At 40.3% G+C, this 20,514-nt stretch overlaps 1 protein-coding gene across 5 annotated transcripts in view; it reads right to left on the bottom strand.

Annotated features, from left to right (window-relative positions):
- ktn1 (kinectin 1) overlaps positions 1 to 19,744 on the bottom strand; it is a 146,836-nt gene extending 127,092 nt beyond the window's left edge. For 3 of the 5 annotated variants that reach the window (XM_072568781.1, XM_072568784.1, XM_072568785.1), the window contains exon 1: positions 19,614 to 19,744. The gene's annotated coding sequence lies outside the window, so the exon portion shown is untranslated. Of the gene's footprint in view, positions 1 to 1,258; positions 1,423 to 19,048; positions 19,103 to 19,613 lie in introns of those variants that run through there. The other 2 variants (XM_072568782.1, XM_072568783.1) reach the window with 2 other exon arrangements.
- Between the last annotated feature and the right edge of the window lie 770 nt (positions 19,745 to 20,514).

Raw genomic sequence — 20,514 nt, 5'->3', positions numbered from 1 at the left:
ACTGGAAAGATTTTAACGCCAAAAGTATAAAGCGGAGGAGCCAAAGTCAATTTAAGGTTTTACTGAACATTACATTAGATGCTTGCAAGTAGATAAGAGCATGCAAGAAATCCAAAAAAGGTAGTCTCATCAAATTAATATGGTTTAATTAATGAAGTCACCATCAAGCAACTGTAATGAGACACAGGTTTTCAGAAGACCAGAGATAAATTGTGATGAGATTCAGAACAGGAATAGCGTTCTGAATCAACATCAGGTCTAGCAGTGGAAATAAAATAGTTTAAAATTTTGAGGCGAATCATTTTGTTTTGGAAAGTCCAAGTGTTCATGCTCACTGATTAGTTCAGGACCCCCCCAATATTAGCAAGAATCGATTTTTAATATTCTGTACCATCTTTGTTAAATCAGTATGCATCTTTTGGATGACAAGATGGACCAGCTCTACTCATCATGTCTATGTTCACATACGGTTTAAAACCAACTTCCAAAAAAGTGAATTTGACTTTTGAGCTTGAAGGTGGGGAGTAAGATTTCAGTTTCATACAGAAAACCCAACAGAGCCCAATAAATGATTATAAAGACTAAAAAGGTACTAAAAAGCTTCATGAAGTCCTATATTTTTTGTGCTGCAAGTGAGCATGCCTCATTATTCTAATGCTTCAAGAAAGCAAACTCTATACAACCAAAGGCTGGAATCAAACCCAATCCCTCGAAGTGAGACAGTGCTAACCGAGCCACTGTGCAGCCCATGCAGACAACCACATATTAAGTCTCAAACTGAAAAAGTTTGAAATTGCCAGATTCATTGCTACCAACTGGATGATTTTATTTTGAATATTAATACCATCTGCTACCCTAGAGAAATTTGAGAGTGAGTTATAACTTCAACATTTCAAGGACTGCACTAATGCAAGATAAAGTACATTTCTCTCAATGAAAACAGAACAAGCGCAAACGAAAGCAACTGAAAAAAAAACCTGCTGAATCAGTTTTGATGGTTTCTTGCAACATTTTGCTTTCAAATGAATTCAACTGAGACACGCTTAGAATGCAAAATAAAACGGAGTAAGTTGGAATAATTTAACAGCTAGATGTCGTCACCTTGACATTGCGGCAGGATAGAAAACTGTGAGTGCTTTCTGGATCAGCTTTGCAAGTCATATCGATCTCTGCTAGGGAAACAAACTGTTCAATGAGTGTTAAATTTCAACATTGCTTGAATTATCTGACGGCACATACAAAAACTTTGCTAGCTTACCTTTTCAAAATACAACTTCTCATGATAAAGTAAATTTGAGATTGGAAAGATTAGCCAATTGAAAGAGGGATCGTCAAAGTCCAGAGTTGCTAGCTTAAGTAATTGGCTTGCAATTCCTTTCAAGATGCCATTTTAGATTCCACAAAAGGTTGGCAAGTTGTAAGATAGTGTGAAATCAAGCAATACACTCCATGAGGCTTTCTTGCAAGAGGTAAGCTGCTTCAGTATCTCAGTTCTGTTCACCAAGAACTTAAATATCAAGGTCAAGTAAAAGTAGAACCAGCTTTAAGTATTCTCAGTGAGGTTAAGTATAAACCGATTTGAGATTTAAAAATTCTTGGACATGCTATGTGCTTGTTTACAAACGGCATCACCATTAGTTATTGCATATGGATGCATACTGATTTGACAAAGATGGTACAGAATATTAAAAATAGATTCTTGCTAATATTGGAGGGGGGGGGTCCTGAACTAATCAGTGAGCATGAACACTTGGACTTTCCAAAACAAATTAGTTTCTTTTCTCAAAAAAAATTCCAAAAATATAATAAAAAACCTTTCTAGTTTAACAAAGATGGATGAAAATCTGAATCTGACAGCCAATATAGGGCTACAGCTTACTTCCCCCACCCCCCCAGATCTGACCAGGTCTTGATACATACAAGAAGACGTCTACAGGAGAAACAGAAAAATCAACATTATTACTGCATTTTCCACCTGGTTAATGATATAATCTCCAAACTTTATGTTGCTACCTCTCCAGAAATATGGTGAAACCCAAGACTTCATGGATGTCCAGACACTCTATACTATTTTTGATGAATATGTCCTGCTTATTTACTGTGAAATCCAGAAATTAATCAATTCTTCCAAAAGAAATTCAAATACCAATTCCTTTGCTGTTTAGCCTGTTAACTCCGGAGTTCAAATATCAAGTCGCTTTATTAACACTATCTTGTTCTCAATATTCTGGGAAGGTTCAAATCAAGCAGACAGATCTCACACTCTAAATTTAAACAGAGGCAAATTGTCACTGATCTAGAAATAAGAAAATCATGGGAGTAGGGCACTCATCTGTTGCCTGCTCTGGCATTCATTAATATTATGGTTGATCTGCCCTGTGTCAATTCCTCAATATTTTCCAAATCCATTTGCCTCTTTAGATATATTTGGTCACCTAGTTTTCATATGTCTCTGGGTTACAGAATTCCAGATATACACTACGTTTGGAGAAAGAAATTCCTTTGCATCGCTGTTCAAAATGTGTCCCTTACTGTGTAACTGCCTCCCCTAGTTTGAGATTGGCTCACGAGAGAAAACATCTTCTCAACATCTACCCTGTCAAGCATCCTCACTTATAAATACTAGTATGAGTCAAGGTCCAAGCTGTTCTTAACAAGTTAACCCCTTCGTCCTAGGATTCAGCCAAGGTGAATCACTTTCAAACTGCCTCCAATGCCAGTCCATCCCTTCACTATGTCTAAATGGGTCCGAACCACATGTAACACGGTGTGCAGACTCACGAACACCCAGTACAGTTGGAATAAGGATTCCCCATGTTTAAACTCTAACATCCTAGATAAAAAGTCCAAAATTCTATTGGCCCTCTTACTTCCTTGTTCATTCTGCCAGCTAATTTATGCTTCATGCACAAGAACACCCAGATCCCCTTGCTTTGACTTCTATCCACTTAAACAACATTCTTGCGTTTTGAACCTTCTGACCAAAGTGCAAGACATCAAATGTAACGCTCACCATTTTGGTGTTTCAGTAAACTTGGATACATTACTTGCCCCCTCATCCAGCTAATTAGATTGTAAACTATTGATCCTAGAACTGCAAAGGCACTCCACTAGTTAGATAGAATCAGTGGTACAGCATGCAAACATACCCTTCAGTTCAACTCTTCCGTGCCAACTAGATATCCTAAATTAATCTAGTCCCATATCCCTCTCAACGTGTCCTATTCATATACCAATCCAGTTGCCTTTTAAAATACTGTAATTGTACCATCCTCCAACACTTCCTCTGGCAGCTCACTCCATACACATGCCACCCTGTGTGTGAAAAAATTGCCTTTTAAATGTTCCCCTTGCACCCTAAATCTATGCCCAGGGAAAAGAACTTGTCTATTTATCCTATCCATGCCCCTCACTATTTTATAAACCTCCATAAGGTCACCCCTCAGCCTCTGAAACTATAGAGTAAATTAGCCCCAGACTTTTCAGCACCACCTCCCCCCTCTATTGCTCAAACCCTCCAATCCAGGGAACATTCTTGTAAATCTTTTCTGAACCCTTTCAAGTTTCACAACATCGTTCAGATCGGAGGGAGATTAAAACTGTACGCAATACTCCAAACATGGCCAAACCGGTATCCTCTACAGCTGCAACACGACCAAGCAGAGTCCAACCTGAACAAATACACAATCCCAATTGTCTTTTGTGTTAACCCATTCTTGATCCAGGATAACAACTAACCCCTAATACTATGATCACCAATCCTGTGTGACAACCTTTTATGTGGCACCGTATCAACACACGAAACTCTGAACATCCAAAAAAGATTCAGATATTTCAATATTGCAACTAAAAGGCACCAAACCTAAATCATAAGCAAGTTAAAATGAAAGCAAAAAACCTGAAATCAGAGGAAAATAAATCTTAATCCTTTGTATCTAAGGATATAATTGTGACTTGGTTATTTTCATTATTCCCTTTTCAAAGGGATTTAGATTTTTTTTTGTTAAAAGGTGACATAAATGCAGAGGAATTCATCAAGAACCAGCAAAAGACTTGGTCAATAAGCGAAGAGAATCTTTTCAAAACAAAAGGGTGGTGCAGAGGTCTAAAAAGAATAAATTCCTGACTGAGGCCTAGGCAGCTGAAGGTCCACAAATGCGGAGGTGAAAGGGAAGTGCACAAGAGCTCAAAGTTAGTGAAGCAGAAGGTAAACATTAAAGTTGGACAGTTAAAAGAAAATTACTTAAGGAGGTAAGGCAATGGAGAATTTAAGACATTGGCAAGAAATGAATCATTAAGGGAAGTGGTAATTGCCAAAAAAGTGAATTAGTGTAGTATCTATATTCTCATGGATATAGATTGATAGTTTGATTGATCACTATTGATCGCAAAATACCCTTTTCTTCAGTCGTAATGTCCTCAATCCCATCTGCAGTCTTCCAACTCACCACTGTCAACTGATTAAAGTGTACTGAGCTTGGATTACACCTAACTGCTGCAAGCTTTAATGCTGTTTATCTGAAGAGGCTTGTTGTTCAATCTAACAGGTTAGATATATTTCCGAAACACTAAGCCCTCATCACCTTGGGTCAGTCTTTTTTTAAAAGCAATGTTTACCTCATTTCCTCTGATATTGAATGAATTACATTAACTGTACAGGTCTGTTATATTAGAACTATAACCAGCAAATTTTCTTCAAAAAAAAAGTAGTGTCAGCAGTAAAAAAAAGTAGTGAACATAATTTATTTTTATGCACATTTAATGGATGAACCTAATGTGAAGGCACAGTAATTCTTAACAAGTCTAGTTTGCATTTATAAAAATTGAAAAGAATGTCCTCACCTTAAAAATTAATCTAGATTCACCTGTCCTACTCAAATTGTCTGTCAATTTGTAACAGAGCTGCTGAAGTTAAGTGAAGCACTTTTCAAATGACCATCTCTTAATAAAACAATTTTTGATTTATTTAAATAAAGGCAAGTCAGAACATTATAATAGGGCCTTCAAATCACATTTCCACTTTCATTTGACATCTAACTTCAAACAAGCAACTTTCATCATGACACCTCACACCTTAATTGATCCTTACAATAGTTTACACAAACTTGTGGACAAAGAAAGCCTAGTTTATAAACCCCAGTCAACTCTTTCTTGGATTTCATATCAATTAAAATTCCACCCCAGTCCAGTTTCTCAGATGCAACCAAAGTTTGCATGAAGCTATCATCATGCTGCAGCAACCAGATGTTTATACTTAGCAAAATAAATTAAATTCTGACAACCCTGCCATATGGCAGGTAACAAGCACCCACATGCAAATATTGGATTATTGACTAGAGTAAACCTCAAACAGGTACAAAGTAAGTGCAAAATAAATTTACACACCCACAAAGACAATGGGGCTGCCCAGTCATTAGGTACTTGAATACACTAGGGATTTGCATTCATCAAATAAATGACCAGCCAAGTAAAAAGCCATGTTTTGCTGAGTTTAGAGAAGTATTCCAACATTTAGTTTGTAGAGAGGACACTCTTTACTAATATGCAGCATTATTTGTCTCTCCCGGTAAGTACAGGGTTTTTGTGGCAGTGGTTGTATCCTATCTATCTCCAGGCCAGGCCTGAACTCAAAACGCACCTGCAAGTTATAATGCATCTGAATAGGTGGATTAAAAATATGTAAAAAGGAGTTTGTACTGAGACCAAAGCAGGTGACTGCCATGAAATTGTGTTTGCTTGCCTCTAGCAATTGCACGGTCAGATCTTTGGCTACTTTTGGAGCACAGTTTAAAAATAAAATCGACCAACTATTTTTGTATCGAATTGCTTCAGATAAGAGTTTTCATTTAACTAAAAACTACTGCTTGCTATCTGGTTCCCTGTATTAATAGCCAGAATTCCATGACTTGAATAAATGGCCCCAGTTGAACAGTTTTTACATATCTAAAAGATAACCAGTCTCTCAAAAATGAATCATGACAAAAACAAAACAAAAATTAACAGGCAATTCTCGGAAATACCTGATGCAAAAAAAAAGGTTGCCAATTGAATCCCTAGAATGCAGAAACAGGACATTTGGCCCAACAAGTCCACACCGGGCCCCTGAAGAGCAACCCTCCTAAACTCATTTCTCTAATCTATTAAGTTACATTTGCCCCTGACTAATTCACCTAACCTACACATCCCTGAACACTATGGGCAATTTAGCATGACCAATTTGCCTAAATTGCATAGCTTTGAATTGTGGGAGCAAACTAGTGCAGACCAGAGGAAGCCCACGCAGACACTGGGAGAATGTGTCTGTGGAGTCTGCACAGTCACCCGAAGCTGGAATCAAACCCAGGTCCCTGGCGCTGTGAGGTAGCAATGCTGGCCACTGATATAAATCCAATTATCAGTAAAGCTTGGGGGTGAGGACAGAGATGCTATTAGTACATTGAATATTGTTTCTAATTATCTTAAGTATCTGCCCAAAAACAGGTCCTGGACAATTACTCATCACAGGGTGGTACCATCAGTAGAGCCAGAAAGCCATTCTAAACTTCATCTCAGGAAATGAAACTGTGGATGAAGTACCATTGGGTGACCATAGCAGCTCAATTTTGTATCATTATGCAAAGGAACAAGGATAAAACAGGCATAAAACATATGTTTATGAAAACTGACAAACTTTATAAAGCCGAGAGATGATCTGCTAAAAGTGGCCTGGAGCCAACTACTTGAAACAAGGTTAGTGGATGTTCAGTGGGAGGCATTTAAAAGCAAAATTCTACAGGCAGCATAGACATCTCCACAATGGAAAAATAAAAGGGTGGCACTACTAAACCCAGAGCTTCCTGTTATACAGAAACATACTTGGTGAGCTAAATATAGTCCATGACAATCTCATTACTTAAAACCAAGATTAATTCTTAAGAGTAATTTTGGAAGCTGGCAAGAGTATAGAATATACAGAGTTGAAGTCGATGATGATATTAGGAAAGTAAAGCAAGGAGACAAAAAAATTTGGCTGGTAGAATTAAGGAAAAATTGAAATGTTTTATCAGTAGTATGTTCCTGTTAGGGTGAAGGTCAAGGCTGGTAGTGTAGGAAATGCTGGATGACTACAGAAATTGAGGTTTTGGTGAAGAAAAAAAAGGGAGGAAGCAAGTGTCAGATAGAGACAGCATAGATCAAGTGAATCCTTCGAAGAGTAAAGGCAGGAGGAGTATACTTAACAGGAAAATCAGCAGGGCACAAAGGGGATGTGAGATAGCTTTGGCGAAGAGTTAAGAAGAACCCAAAGGGTTTTTACAAATAAATTAAAAGGACAAAAGGGTAACTAGGGAGAGAATAGGGCCCCTCAAAGATCAGCAAGGCAGCTTTTGTGTGGAGCTACAAGAGATAGGGGAGATACTAAACTTCAGTGCTTACTGTGGAGAAGCACATGGAAGATATCGAATATGGGGAAATAGATGGAGCCATCTTGAAAAAAAAAGCCATATTTTGGAGGTGGTACTGAATTCAAAGTTTGTGAGAAGAATGTTTTAAGTGATGCTGAATGTTTTAAAATGTATAAAAAGGTGAATAAGTCCCCAGTATCTGATCAAGTGTAGCCTAGAACTCTGTGGGAAGCTAAGGAAGTGATTGCTGGGCCCTTTGCAGAGATATTTGGACCATCAATAGTCACAGGTGAGGTGCTGGAAGACTGGAGGTTGGCTAACGTGGTGCCATTATTTAAGAATGGCACTAAGGAAAAGCCAAGGAACTACAGACCAGCGAGTCAGACATGGGTGGTGAGCAAGTTGTTAGAGGGACAGGATTTACATATATTTGGATAGACAAGGACTGATTAGGGATAGTCAACATGGCTTTGTGTGGAAAATAGTGTCTTACTAACTTGATTGAATTTTTTGAAGATATAACAAAGAGGATTGATAAGGGCAGTGTGGTGGACATGATCCATATGGACTTCAGTAAAGCATTCAACAAGATTCCCCATGGGAGACTGGTTAGCAAGGTTAGATCACATGGAATACAGGGAGAACTAGCCATTTAAATACAGAACTGATGACTGGAGGCCTGTGCTCAGTGATGTGCCACAAGGATCCATGCTGGACCCACTGCTTTTTGTCATCGATATTAATGATTTGGATGTGAACATAGTAGGTATAGTCAGTAAGTTTGCAGATAACAACAAAATTGTAGGTGTTGTGGACAGTGAAGAAGGTTACCTCAAATTACAACAGTATCTTGATCACATAAGCCAATTGGCTGAGATGTGGCAGATGGAGTTTAATTCAGATAAATGGGAGGTGCTGCATTTTGGAAAAAGCAAACCAGAGCAGGACTTATTCACTTAGTGATAAGGTCCTAGGGAGTGTTGCTGAACAAAGACCATAGACTGCAGGGTCATAGCTTTTTGAAAGTAGAGTCACAGGTAGATAGGATAGTGAAGGTGGCATTTAGTACGCCAGCCTTTATTGGTCAGAGGATTGACTATATATGAGTGGAGGCAATATTGCAGCTGTATCGGATATTGGTTAGGCCACCTTTAGAATAGCGCACGCAATTCTGGCCTCCCTCCATATGAAGAATGTTGTGAAACTTGTAAATTTCTTCTGAACCCTTTCAAGGCTGTTCAGAGGGTTGGAGGGTTTGAGCAATAGGGAGAGGCTAAATAGGATGTTTTCCCTGGAGCATCAGAGGCTGAGGGTGATCTTATAGAGGCTTATAAAATCATGAGGGGCATGGATAAGGTAAAAAGACAAAAAAGGTCTTTTCCCTGGAGTGGGGAGGTCATGAACTAGAGGGCATAGATTTAAGGTGAGAGGAGCAAGGTTTACAAGGGGCAACTTTTTCCACGCAAAGGATGGTACATGTATGGAATGAGCTGCCAGAGGAAGTGGAGGAGGCTGGCACAATTATAACATTTAAAAGTCATCTGAATAGGAAGGGTTTAGAGGGATATGGGCCAACTGCTGGCAAATGGAATAGATTAAGTTAGGATATCTGGTTGGCATGGCCAGGTTGGGCCAAAGGGTCTGTTTCCATGCTGTATTAGATTAGATTACTTACAGTGTGGAAACAGGCATTTCGGCCCAACACGTCCACACCGACCCGCCGAAGCGTAACCCACCCACTCCCGTACATTTACCCCTAACACTATGGACAATTTAGCATGGCCAATTCACCTGACATGCACATCTTTGGACTGTGGGAGGAAACCAGAGCACCCGGACGAAATCCACGCATTCACGGGGAGAATGCGCAAACTCCATACAGTCAGTCGCCTGAGTCGGGAATTGAACCCGGGTCTCTGGCGCTGTGAGGCAGCAGTGCTATCCACTGTGCCACCCACTAGTATTTGGCCCATCAAGTTGATATTGGCACTCCAAAGAACATCCTACTATATTTGCTCCCCTGTCCTATCTCTAACATTTTTTTAAAAGATTAGATTAGTGTGGAAAAAGGCCCTTCGGCCCGACAAGTCCACACTGACCCTCCGAAGAGCAACCCACCCAGACCCATTCCCCTACATCTTACACTACTGGCAATTTAGCATGACCAATTCACCTAACCTGCGCATTTTTGCACTGTGGGAGGAAACCGGAGCACCCGGAGGAAACCCACACAGACACGGGGAGAATGTGCAAACTCCACACAGATAGCCGCCTGAGACAGGAATTGAACCCGGGTCTCTGGCGCTGAGGCAGCAGTGCTAACCACTGTGCCACCATGCCGCCCACTTTGTATGGCTAATCCATCTAGCTTACACAACCCTGGATACTATGCATAATTTGATCTGGCCAATCCACCTAATTTAGATATTCTTCGACTTTGGAGGGAACACTGAGCACCCAGAGGAAACCCATGCAGAGTGTTCAAACTCCACACAGACAGAATCGCCCAAAGGTGGAATCAAACCCACATCCCTGGCACTGAGGCAGCAGTGCTCTGCATCAACCCTGAAGACTGAATTCAGAGAAGGATAATGCAAACATTCTAGTTTAAAGAATGTTAATTTTCTGTAAAATTGTACAACGAGAGAGAGAATAATGGAGGAGAACTGATTGATAGCAGTTAAATCACCAAGGCCAGAATGAATTGCATTCTATGCTATTCAAAGGAAACCAGGGAAGAAATAACAGATTCTGGGAAGGTAATTTTCTAATCCCCACTAGGGGCCAGGGAAGTATCGAAAATTGATTGAATGCAATTGTACAATTACGCAAAGAGAGAGAAACAGATCAGTGACTCTGACCTCAGTAGGATTAATATTGAAAATGGATCTAATGCTCTTTAGAAAGACAAATGAGGGACAGTCCATATAGTTTTGTTATGCAATGTTGTGTCTTGCTGTTATGACTGTAGGTGTGTACTGTACATTTAATAGTGTTGAAAAGCTAGCAAGAACTGAAAAAAGGACTGACAAAAAGGACGGAGAGTCCTGTTCCATGTAACATTTTGTCAAAACAATATAGCTGCAGCTGAGCTGCCATGAAATAAACATATTCTAATTCGGCCAGTTGGAATAATGTCCCAAGATACCAAAATCCAATCAACTTTGAATTTAGTACTTTGATAATATTAAAACCAATGAAATGATCCCATGTTTTGGGGTATAACACCAGACATTTTGAACAGTTCGAAAAAACTGTCTAAATATAGACTACTAGCTGCAAGGTAGTAGTGGCTCCCTGAAAGGGACCTGCCTATAAGAAGTTCGCACAGCAGAACAGCGAAACCAGTCTCGAGAAAAATCAACAGGAGGAAAATCTACAATGGAGAATTGACAAAGCTAATTTGGTTTTGACAAGCGATTCCTTTTTTTGTAAAATCTTAAATCACAATTTTTCTTTTAAAATCAGACCAGTATCAGGAGGTAAAAGATAGGTTTAAGAGAAAAAGGAGTTGTAAGTATTTGTTGGATTTAATATTCTCTATTAGACAAAAGAATAAAATATTGTTAATTTTTACTTTAAATAGTAACCTCTGGGATAGTCTTTTGTCTCTCAAATTTTAAACAGTTAAGGTGCGAGGTGAGCTTGTGTATCGGGTTTAAATTAGCAGAGGGATTTACCCAGTGATGTAACACCTAACTCAACTGATTTTATGAGTACTCAGGAGGGTGGATGCTGTCTATCTGGATTTTAGTAAGGCATTTGATAAGGTGCCACATAGCAGACCGGTCAGAAAAATTCAAGTCCACGAAAAGAAATGTGGCATATTGGATTAAAATTTTTAAAATTCAATCACAAGATACAAAAATAACAATTTCCAGAGGTGTTTCAATGGCTATTTGTAACATATCAATGATTTAGACTTAGTTGTGATTGGAAAATTAACAGATGACAAAAATACACTGGGTAGTGAATAGTGAAAGGATAGCTGTTGACTGCAGCATTGTATCAAAGGTTTGCTGAATCGGGCAGAAACTTGGTGAACTTAATTCAATCCAGAGAAGTGCAAGGTTACAAATTTGGAAACGATAAACACAAATCAACAGAACACAAAGCATATGAAAATATAGAGGGGGTTGGGTAGAGAAATTAAGAAACTGGAGCTCATGTCTACAGGTCAATAAAAAAAGTGGTAAATAAAACATACAGGAGGCCATCCTTCATTAGACAAGTCACAACACAAAAACAGGGATGTAAAACTGAGACACGAAAAAAACACCAATTAGGCCACAATTGAAGTTGTGTACAGTTTTAGCCACCACATTGCTGGAAGGACATAATTGTAGCAATAGCATAGAAGAGGTTTACAACAATGATACCAGGACTTGAAAATTGCAGCCATGACAAAAGATTGGATAGGCTAGAATGGTTTTCCTTGGAATGCAGGAGGTTGTGGGATAGATCAAATCAAGGTATACAAAATAATGAAGGGCTTGAACGGATTGGACAAGGAAGAAGTGTTTATCATTATGGAGAAGTCAGTTACTACAGATTTAATTATTTTTGAAAATCAACTTGTTCAGATACATTATGAATCACCCCTGAGCAAAAGAAACTTAAAGCTGGACCAGAAACAGGGACATCACCAATGAGCCACAAGAGCCCTTCAGGGACAGATGTGCAGGCAATTGATGAAGAACTAAAGGGGATTAAAGAGAACTCTTTTTCACCCAGAGAATGATGGGCTCTGGTATTTCAAGTAGTTTGGTGGTAGAGATGGAAATCCTCAATTTTTTGAAAGAAACAACAGCACGGTGGGTCAGTGGCGCGCACTGCTGCTTCATAGTGGCAGGGGCCTCGGTTCAATTCCACCCTTGGAGTTTGCACATTCTCCCCTTGTCTGCATGGGTTTCCTCCCACAGTCATGATGTGCACATTAGGTGAATTGGCTGTACTAAATTGCCCAGTGTTCAGGAATGTGTAGGTTAGATGCATTATTCAGGGGTAAATATAGGGTATGGGGAAATGGTTCTGGTTGGGTTACTCTTCGGAGGGTCAGTGTAGACTTGTGGGGCCGAAGGGCCTGTTTCCACTCTGTAGGGAAACTAGGAAACTGGATGTACATTCAATTACAATAGTCAAGTTTACCAACCGGATATTCAAAAGTGAAACTAAAATGGACAAGTAGTTTATTCAGATTAGAGTGGTGCTGGAAAAGCACAGCAGTTCATGCAGCATCCGAGGAGCAGGCCTGAACTGCTGCGCTTTTCCAGCACCACTAATCCAGAATCTGGTTTCCAGCATCTGCAGTTATTGTTTTTACGAAATGGTTGAAAAACCTCTTTCTATGCTATAACTTTTCTAAGAATCGATGAGAATGGAGCACAAACGTATGATTTATACTGAAGACCAGTACTGAGAGAGAAAAGAAGTTTGAATTGGAGTGCTACTTTTGGGAGGTCGTTGTATCAAGGATTCAAAGAAAACCAGGTTCTCTATTGAATTAGAGGCAGGTATAAAATCAAACATGTATCTTTGAAAATATCATGTGGCACTGACATTCAATGCCTATCCCTAATCAGCTTGGGATCAGATCACTCAGCTACTTTCTTGGGCTAAAGCATTTGTGATGGAAGTCGATTAAGTCAACCAGGAATTCTACTCAGAAATAGACTACCAAACAGCTTACAACAGATCATAGAATCCCTCCAGTATGGAAACAGGCCATTCGGCCCAACAAGTCCATACCAATCTGCTGAAAAGTAACCCACCCACAGGCATTGCAAATTACTCTAAATTTCCCCTGACTAGTGCACCTAATCTACATACCCCTGAACTCTATGGCAATTTAGCATGGTCAATTCACTTAACCTGCACATCTTCAGATTGTGGGAGGAAACTGGAGTACCTGGAGGAAATGCAGACACAGGAGAATGTGCAAACTCCTCACAGTCGCCCAACTCTGGAATTAAATCAATGTCCCTGGCACAGAGACAACAGGGCTAACCACTGAGCCACCGTGCCTTCCCTAAAAAGGAAATTTCAGAACAAGTTTCTTTCTGAAAAATTGAAGAACTTTGGAGTAAATTCAAACTCTAGAACTGGCAAGGTGGGATTCAAACACATTCTTTGGATTGCTTTGCAGTCACATGCAGCTGTCTGCTGCACTACGATTCACCGCATGCTTAACTTTACACCTATTCCTTATCCCAGTAATATAAAGCCAGAAACTTGTGTGCACGTATCCATTCCTCCTTCTTCTCTTGTGAATCTTTATTTGATTTCAAACTTTAACTCGGGCAAAGCAAAAAAAAATCAGAAGAGGATTGAAATCGTACATTTGCCTTTGCATCAGTACATCTTTATTACATAAGAAATTAGAATAGTCTAAACTTTAAATGATTAATACAGGATTTTGCATCAAATAATACATATTAACTTGCTTCAAAACAAAACTATTTTTTTGAAAATAGAGACACTTTTTCCACAATTTAATCCATTTGCCAATGTTTATAAACAAATTATTACAGGATTAACTGCAAGTTATTTCATTCCTTCTTATCCATAAAGCAGAGTGTTCAAATCCCATTGTGTCAAGTTCTGAAAAGGAATGCAATAAATGTGGTCATTTTACTTGGACACCTGACCACAAAAGTTGCCAGACTGTAGTAAAAGCTAAACCAGTTTATAAAAATGTTGCAGGAAAGAAGCTATGCGCTCATCCTAGGAGAAAGTGAGGGTTCCTGATGAAGACCTTATGTTCAAAATGCAATTGGCCTGTTCCTTGGATGCTGCCTGACCAGCTGTGCTTTTCCAGAACCTCACTCACGACTTTATGTTCTCATCCTATCAAGCCAAGCCCACATGACAAGATAGATGCTATGCATCAAAATAATTAAGAATGTGCAAGTAATGCTAACTTTCTTGGTGTCGGCTACAATAAAGAACAATAACTTTTTTTTTAAAATCCTTTAATTCTTCTCCCACACAACCAAACCCAAAATCCCAAAGTTTTCCTGTCCTTGGTCACCTTCTGTTCCTCAGCGATATCAGGCACAGATTTAATTTGAACACAAACTGTGGCAACATCTAACTACACAATGACTTGTTTACACCAAAGCCATCTAATTATGGATGTAACAATTTCCTCCAAGTTAATAGCAGAAGATGTACACCATTATTTACATCCTGACTATACAACGTGCTGGTGAGACCACAGAGTACTGTGACAGTCTGATGCTCTAATTTAAGAAAATATATTATTTCATTGGAAGCAAATTCAGAGGAGGTCCACTAATGATCCCCAGTATGAAGGAACTGTCTTATGATCAAAACATTAAGCTGTGTCAGAGCTGAGAAGAATGTGAGGGGATCTCATTTACACAAATAGGTTTCTTAAGGGCTTGACAAGGTAAATGCTGACAGGATGGTTCCCCTCATGGCAGAGTCCAGGACTATAGAGCACCACCTCAAATTTAAGGGGCAATGATTTAAGACTAAGATGAGGAGAAACTTCCTTTCTCAAAGAAAGGTCTTATCACAAAGTTTTGGGAGCAGAGTCCTTATATTTATTTAATACAGGAAGAAATTCTTTATCAGTAAGGGAATCAAGAGTTATAGGGAAAAAGGGCAGTAAAGTGGACATGAGAAGTGTTGGATCAGCCATGATACGACTGAATGACAAGGTAGGCCCAAGGGGAGGGGCAGCCTACCCTTGTTCCTATTTCTTAGGAAGTTATACAGACATTCCAAATGTAATCACAATGAACCTTTGATCTCACTACTCTCCCAATTATCCTGTCTTCAGTATGTTTCTTAAAACATTTGAGTTCAGATGTTACTTCCATAGTACCAAACAGCAACTGATTGTAACCAACCAGCATTCAAGATCTTCCAATCTAGTTTCTTCCCCATTCACAGAACCAAACTAAAAGTCTGACTGATACTATGTAAAAAGTCTCTTAATATGGAGGAGAGTGTGTTGGACTGGGGTGGACAAAACGTTTTTTTTTAAAAAGTCATACCACACCAGGTTACAGTCCAACAGGTTTATTTGTAAACACTAGCTTTCAGAGCGACAGCTACTTGATGAAGAAGCAGCACACAGACACCTAATGCTTCCAGATAAACCTGTTGGACTATAATTTGATGTGGCGTAATTTTTAACTACAGTCTCTTGAACATTTTCAACATCTTACTACACTCCACCCCTCAGCTTTACCACTTCGTTTTTTTTAATTCATTCATGGGACATCAATGTCACTAGCTGTCCAGCAATTACTGCCCATCACTACTGGCCCTTGAAAATGTGGGGTGAATTGCCTTCTAGAATCACTGCAGTTCATGTGCTGCAAGTTGATCCACAAAGTCTTTACGAAAGAAATCCCAGAATTCTGACCCAGAGACAGTGAAGGAACAGCAATATATTTCCAAGTCAGGATAGGGAGTGGCTTGAAGGGGTACTTGCAGGTGATGGTCTCCCATGTTATCTGTTGCTGTTGTCCTTTTTGATGAAAATGGTCATGAGTTTGGAAGGTGCTGTCCAAGCATCTTTGGTGAATTTGTACAATGCATCTTGTAGATTCTACTGAGGGTCAATTGTGGAAGGAGTGAATGCTTGTAAACATAGTGCCAATCAAGCAGTTTGCTTTGTCCTACATGGTGTCAAGCTTTTCATTGTTACTAGAGCTACACATTTCCAGTCAAGTGGGGTGTATTGCAACACAATCCTAACTGTGCCTTGTGGTTGGTAGACAGGCTGAGGGAGGCAGGAGGTGGTGAATTACTCACTGTAGTATTACCAGTCCCCATCTACCTCTTATAGCCACCGTATTTGTATGGAGTGTCCAACTGCATTTCTGGTCACTGATAACCTTAAGGACATAGACTGTGGAGATTCAGTAATGGTATCATTATTAAGTATCAACAGGTAGTGGTTAGACTGCCACTTATTGGAGATAGTCATTGCCTAGTTTTGACGGGCACCAATGATAATTGTTGCAATCAAACCCAAAGTCGCTGCATTAAAAATGTGAAGAAAATGGCTAGTTTTACTTAAAAATCAAACAGTATGGAAACTTGTCCATGTCAACCAGATATCCCAACTCAATCTAGTCCCATTTGCCAGCACTCAGCCCATGTCCCTCCAAATTTCCTATTAATATATCCATCCAAATGCCTTTTAAATGTGGTAATTGTACCAGCCTCCACCACTTCCTCTGGCAGCTCATTCCATACACGTACCACCCTCTGCATGAAAAAGTTGCCCCTTAGGTCTCTTTTATATCTTTTCCCCTCTCACCCTAAACCTATGCCCTCTAGTTCTGGACTCCCCCTCAGGGAAAAGACCTTATCTATTTACCCTATCCATGCTCCTCTATTTACCCTATCCATGATTTTGTAAACCTCTACAAGGTCACCCCTCAGCCTCCGACGCTCCAGGGAAAACAGCCCCAGCCTGTCCAGCCTCTCCCTATTGCTCAAATTCTCCAATCCTGGCAACATCCTTGTAAATCTTTTCTGAACCATTTCAAGTTTCACAACATCTTTGCGACAGGAAGGAGACCAGAATTGCAGGCAATATTCCAACAGTGGCCTTAAAATGTCCTGTACAGCCGCAACATGACCTCCCAACTCCTGTACTCAGTACTCTGACCAATTAAGGAAAGCACTTTCTTCACAATCCTTTCTAGCTGTAACTCCACTTTAATCCACAGGACCTGATCAGGCATACCCGAGAACTCTGTGGGAAGCGGGGCGGCATGGTAGCTCAATGGTTTGCACTGTTGCCTCACAGCACTAGGGTCCGAGGTTCAATACCAGCCTTGGGCGACTGTGTGTAGAGTTTGCACATTCTCCCCATGTCTGCATGGGTTTCCTCCCACAGTCCAAAGATTTGCAGGTCAGGTGAATTGGCTATGCTAAATTGCCCATAGTGCTAGGTGCATTAGTCAGAGGGAAATGGGTCTGGGTGGGTTTTTCTTAGGAGGGTCGGTGTGAACCGATGGGCCTGTTTTCGCATTGTAGGGAATTTTAAAAAACAGCTAGGGAAGTGATCACTGGGCCTCTTGCGGAGATATTTGTATCATAAATTGTCACAGGTGAGGTGCTGGAAGACTGGAGGTTAGCTAACATGGTGCCCCTATTTAAGAAGGGCGGTAAGGACAAACCAGGGAACAATAGAACAGCGAGTCTGACATTGGTGGTGGGCAAGTTGTTGGAGGGAATCCTGAGGGCCAGGATGTACATGTATTTGGAAAGGCAAGGACTGATTAGGGATAGTCAACATGGCTTTGTGTGCAGGAAATCATGTCTCACAAACTTGATTGAGTTTTTTGAAGTAGTAACAGAGGATTGATGAGGGTAGAACAGTAGATGTGATCTATATGGACTTCAGTTAGGCATTTGACAAGGTTCCCCACAGCAGACTTGTTAGAAATGTTACATCTCATGGAATACAGGGAGAACTAGCCATTTGGATACAGAACTGGCTCAAAGGTAGAAAACTGAGTAGTGGCGGAGGGTTGTTTTTCAAACTGGAGGCCTGTAAACAGTGGAGTGCTACAAGGATTGGTGCTGTGTCCACTACTTTTCATCATTTATATAAACGATTTGGATAAGAGGTAAGATAACAGGCATAAGAGGTAAGTTTGCAGATGACACCAAAACTGGAGGTGTAGTGGACAGCAAAGAAAGTTACTTCAGATTACAACAGGATCTTGATCAGAGGGGCCAATGGGCTGAAAGTGACAGATGGAGTTTAATTTAGATAAAATGAGAGGTACTGCATTTTGGGAAAGCAAATCTTAGCAAGACTTTTACACTTAATGGTAAGGTCCCAGGGAGCATTGCTGAACAAAGAGACCTTGGAGTGCAGGTTCATATCCCTTTCCTGTTCACATACCTGTCCAAGTGTCTTATAAGCGTTGTAACTGTACCTGCACTTATCACTTTCTGTGGCACTTCATTGCATATATAAACCATGTACTGGTGAAAAAGTTGTCCCTCAGGTCCCTTTTAATTCTCTCCTTTCATTTTAAAAGTATGCCCCCTAGTTTCAAATCCCCCATCCAACAAAAAAAACCTGACTATTCACTTTATCTACATCCCCGATAATTGCATAAACCACTGTAATGCTACCCTTCAACCTCCTATCTGCCAACCTATCATTGGGTTGTCAACACATGTACTTCAAAGTCAAGACTGAATTTGTTTACAATGCAACATTTAAGCAAGCAGTTTCCAAAACTAAGATCATAAAAAACAACTTCCACTTGAGTTGGGTGTTTTAGATTGGAGATGTGAATGTCACCAGCTGAGCCAGCATTTACTATCCTCCCAAGAAAGTGGGAGGCACTGCCTTCATGAAAATTTACAATCTATTTGGTGCAAAATGACCCACAATGCCATTAAAGAGAGAGAGTGTTCCAGGCTTTTGACCCAGAGAGACTGAAAGAACAGCAATTTATTTCCAAGTCAGGGTGTTGAGTTGCTTGGAAAGAACTTAGAGATGTTATCATTCCTATGTAGCTTCTTTTAAAAGGACATTCAATAGACAACGTTGCCTTAAGTGATTTTTAGTTAAACAGAATGCTGCAACGAACATGCAGAAAATTAAACAATTCTAGCCATTTCGATTTTATGTAATAGAATAATTTATTACATACTGTAACAGCACATAACAGGATTTCCAAAGAAAGGAACTGCGTAGCTCTCTTGATCTGTAAAAATGTATTGAGAGATTGGATGTAGTGAAACGTAGGACGGAGAACATAGGCAAACACGCTACAAAGCCAAGCAATATTACAGGGTGGTGGACGAAAGGGAAAGAAACTCGATCTCCCATGAACCAGAAGAAAAATGCAGTCACTTTTTGTGGAGGTGGGGAAACTCTTCGGACGCCCCCAAAACATCAGCCACCATCCAGGAGGAACAACCCTCTGCCCGCAAATACCATAGTCAGTCCTCACACAACCAAAATCCTCTAGGCCCGTAAAAATCAATCCAAACTCAATCCCATTGAAGCACCGAGCTGTGGCCTGGTCAGTGCCCAGTTCTGGCCGCACTTTCAGTCACAACCACTCCCTCCGCGGCCCGGTCGAAGGGTCAGAACCAGGCCTAACCTCTAACCAAGCAGAGATGACTATCCCATCAGGGGGCCGGCCAACCAGCTTGCCTATCTAACTAACTAACTAACTAATTCATCAGCTTGCCCATAGCTTCCCCACTCACCAAGCAGACGGTGAAACCGGCTCCTAGCTACTGTCACTCCCTCCTCCTCCAGGCGGCGAAAGTCGGACCCTCAGCACACACTAACCCCGTTGACGTCCACTTTATTACAGAGGCGCTCCGTCGAGCACCTTCCACACCCCCCCAGCCAATGGCAGCGTAGCACTGGCGTCTTGGCCAATCGCAAAGTAGTTTCTGTACACGTAGCCAATCATCGCTTACCCACTAGCCCCGCAGCCAATGGCAACACCGTGTCCGACTCTTGGCCAATCGCAGCCCAGAATCCACAACAGCCACCGATTGAGGCGCGGCCCCCGCCATTTGTCTAATCACGGCTTAGCTTCTTCCAACATGGTCAATCAGAGCTCAGCGTTTACCCATACGTCATAGCCCAGTGTCTATCCCTTGACCAATTATATCCCAACGTTAACCATTACATCTCATCGCAAAGCAGGTTCCACGCCTTGGCCAATCGCAGTTCCTTCGATGAGATAGTGGAAGCCAGTGTCATTGAACGCTTTTACTGCTTAAAAAAAATGAATTAAATACTATTTTTAAGTAAGGTATGTTCTTCCTATTAATTCCAAAAGTGTTCGCGAGCAATAGAAAAATGACAATATGCTGTTATGAAACGAGCTGCTCGTCCCTTTCTAAACCGAATGTCTATAGTTGAAAGAGCACGGTACATAAAATGATGTAGGTACAGGCTGTAAGAATATAAATATTAACATTAAAATGTTTTCTGAAATTAAGTATCAAAAATACATAAACAGTTGGAGAACTGTAATGTTTCCAAATTAAAAACATGATTGTGAATCAAGTCGACTACATGATTAAAACTGGTTTCTAAGGCCGAGAATAGTAATTTTATTAGTAAAATTTTCCCACGTTTCATAATTTTTTC

Source organism: Chiloscyllium punctatum, chromosome 4, assembly GCF_047496795.1.
Source record: "Chiloscyllium punctatum isolate Juve2018m chromosome 4, sChiPun1.3, whole genome shotgun sequence".
In the NCBI taxonomy this organism is placed as follows: Eukaryota; Metazoa; Chordata; class Chondrichthyes; order Orectolobiformes; family Hemiscylliidae; genus Chiloscyllium; species Chiloscyllium punctatum.
Note: the sequence above shows the minus strand (reverse complement) of the source record. Positions and strands in the feature narration are given on the sequence as shown.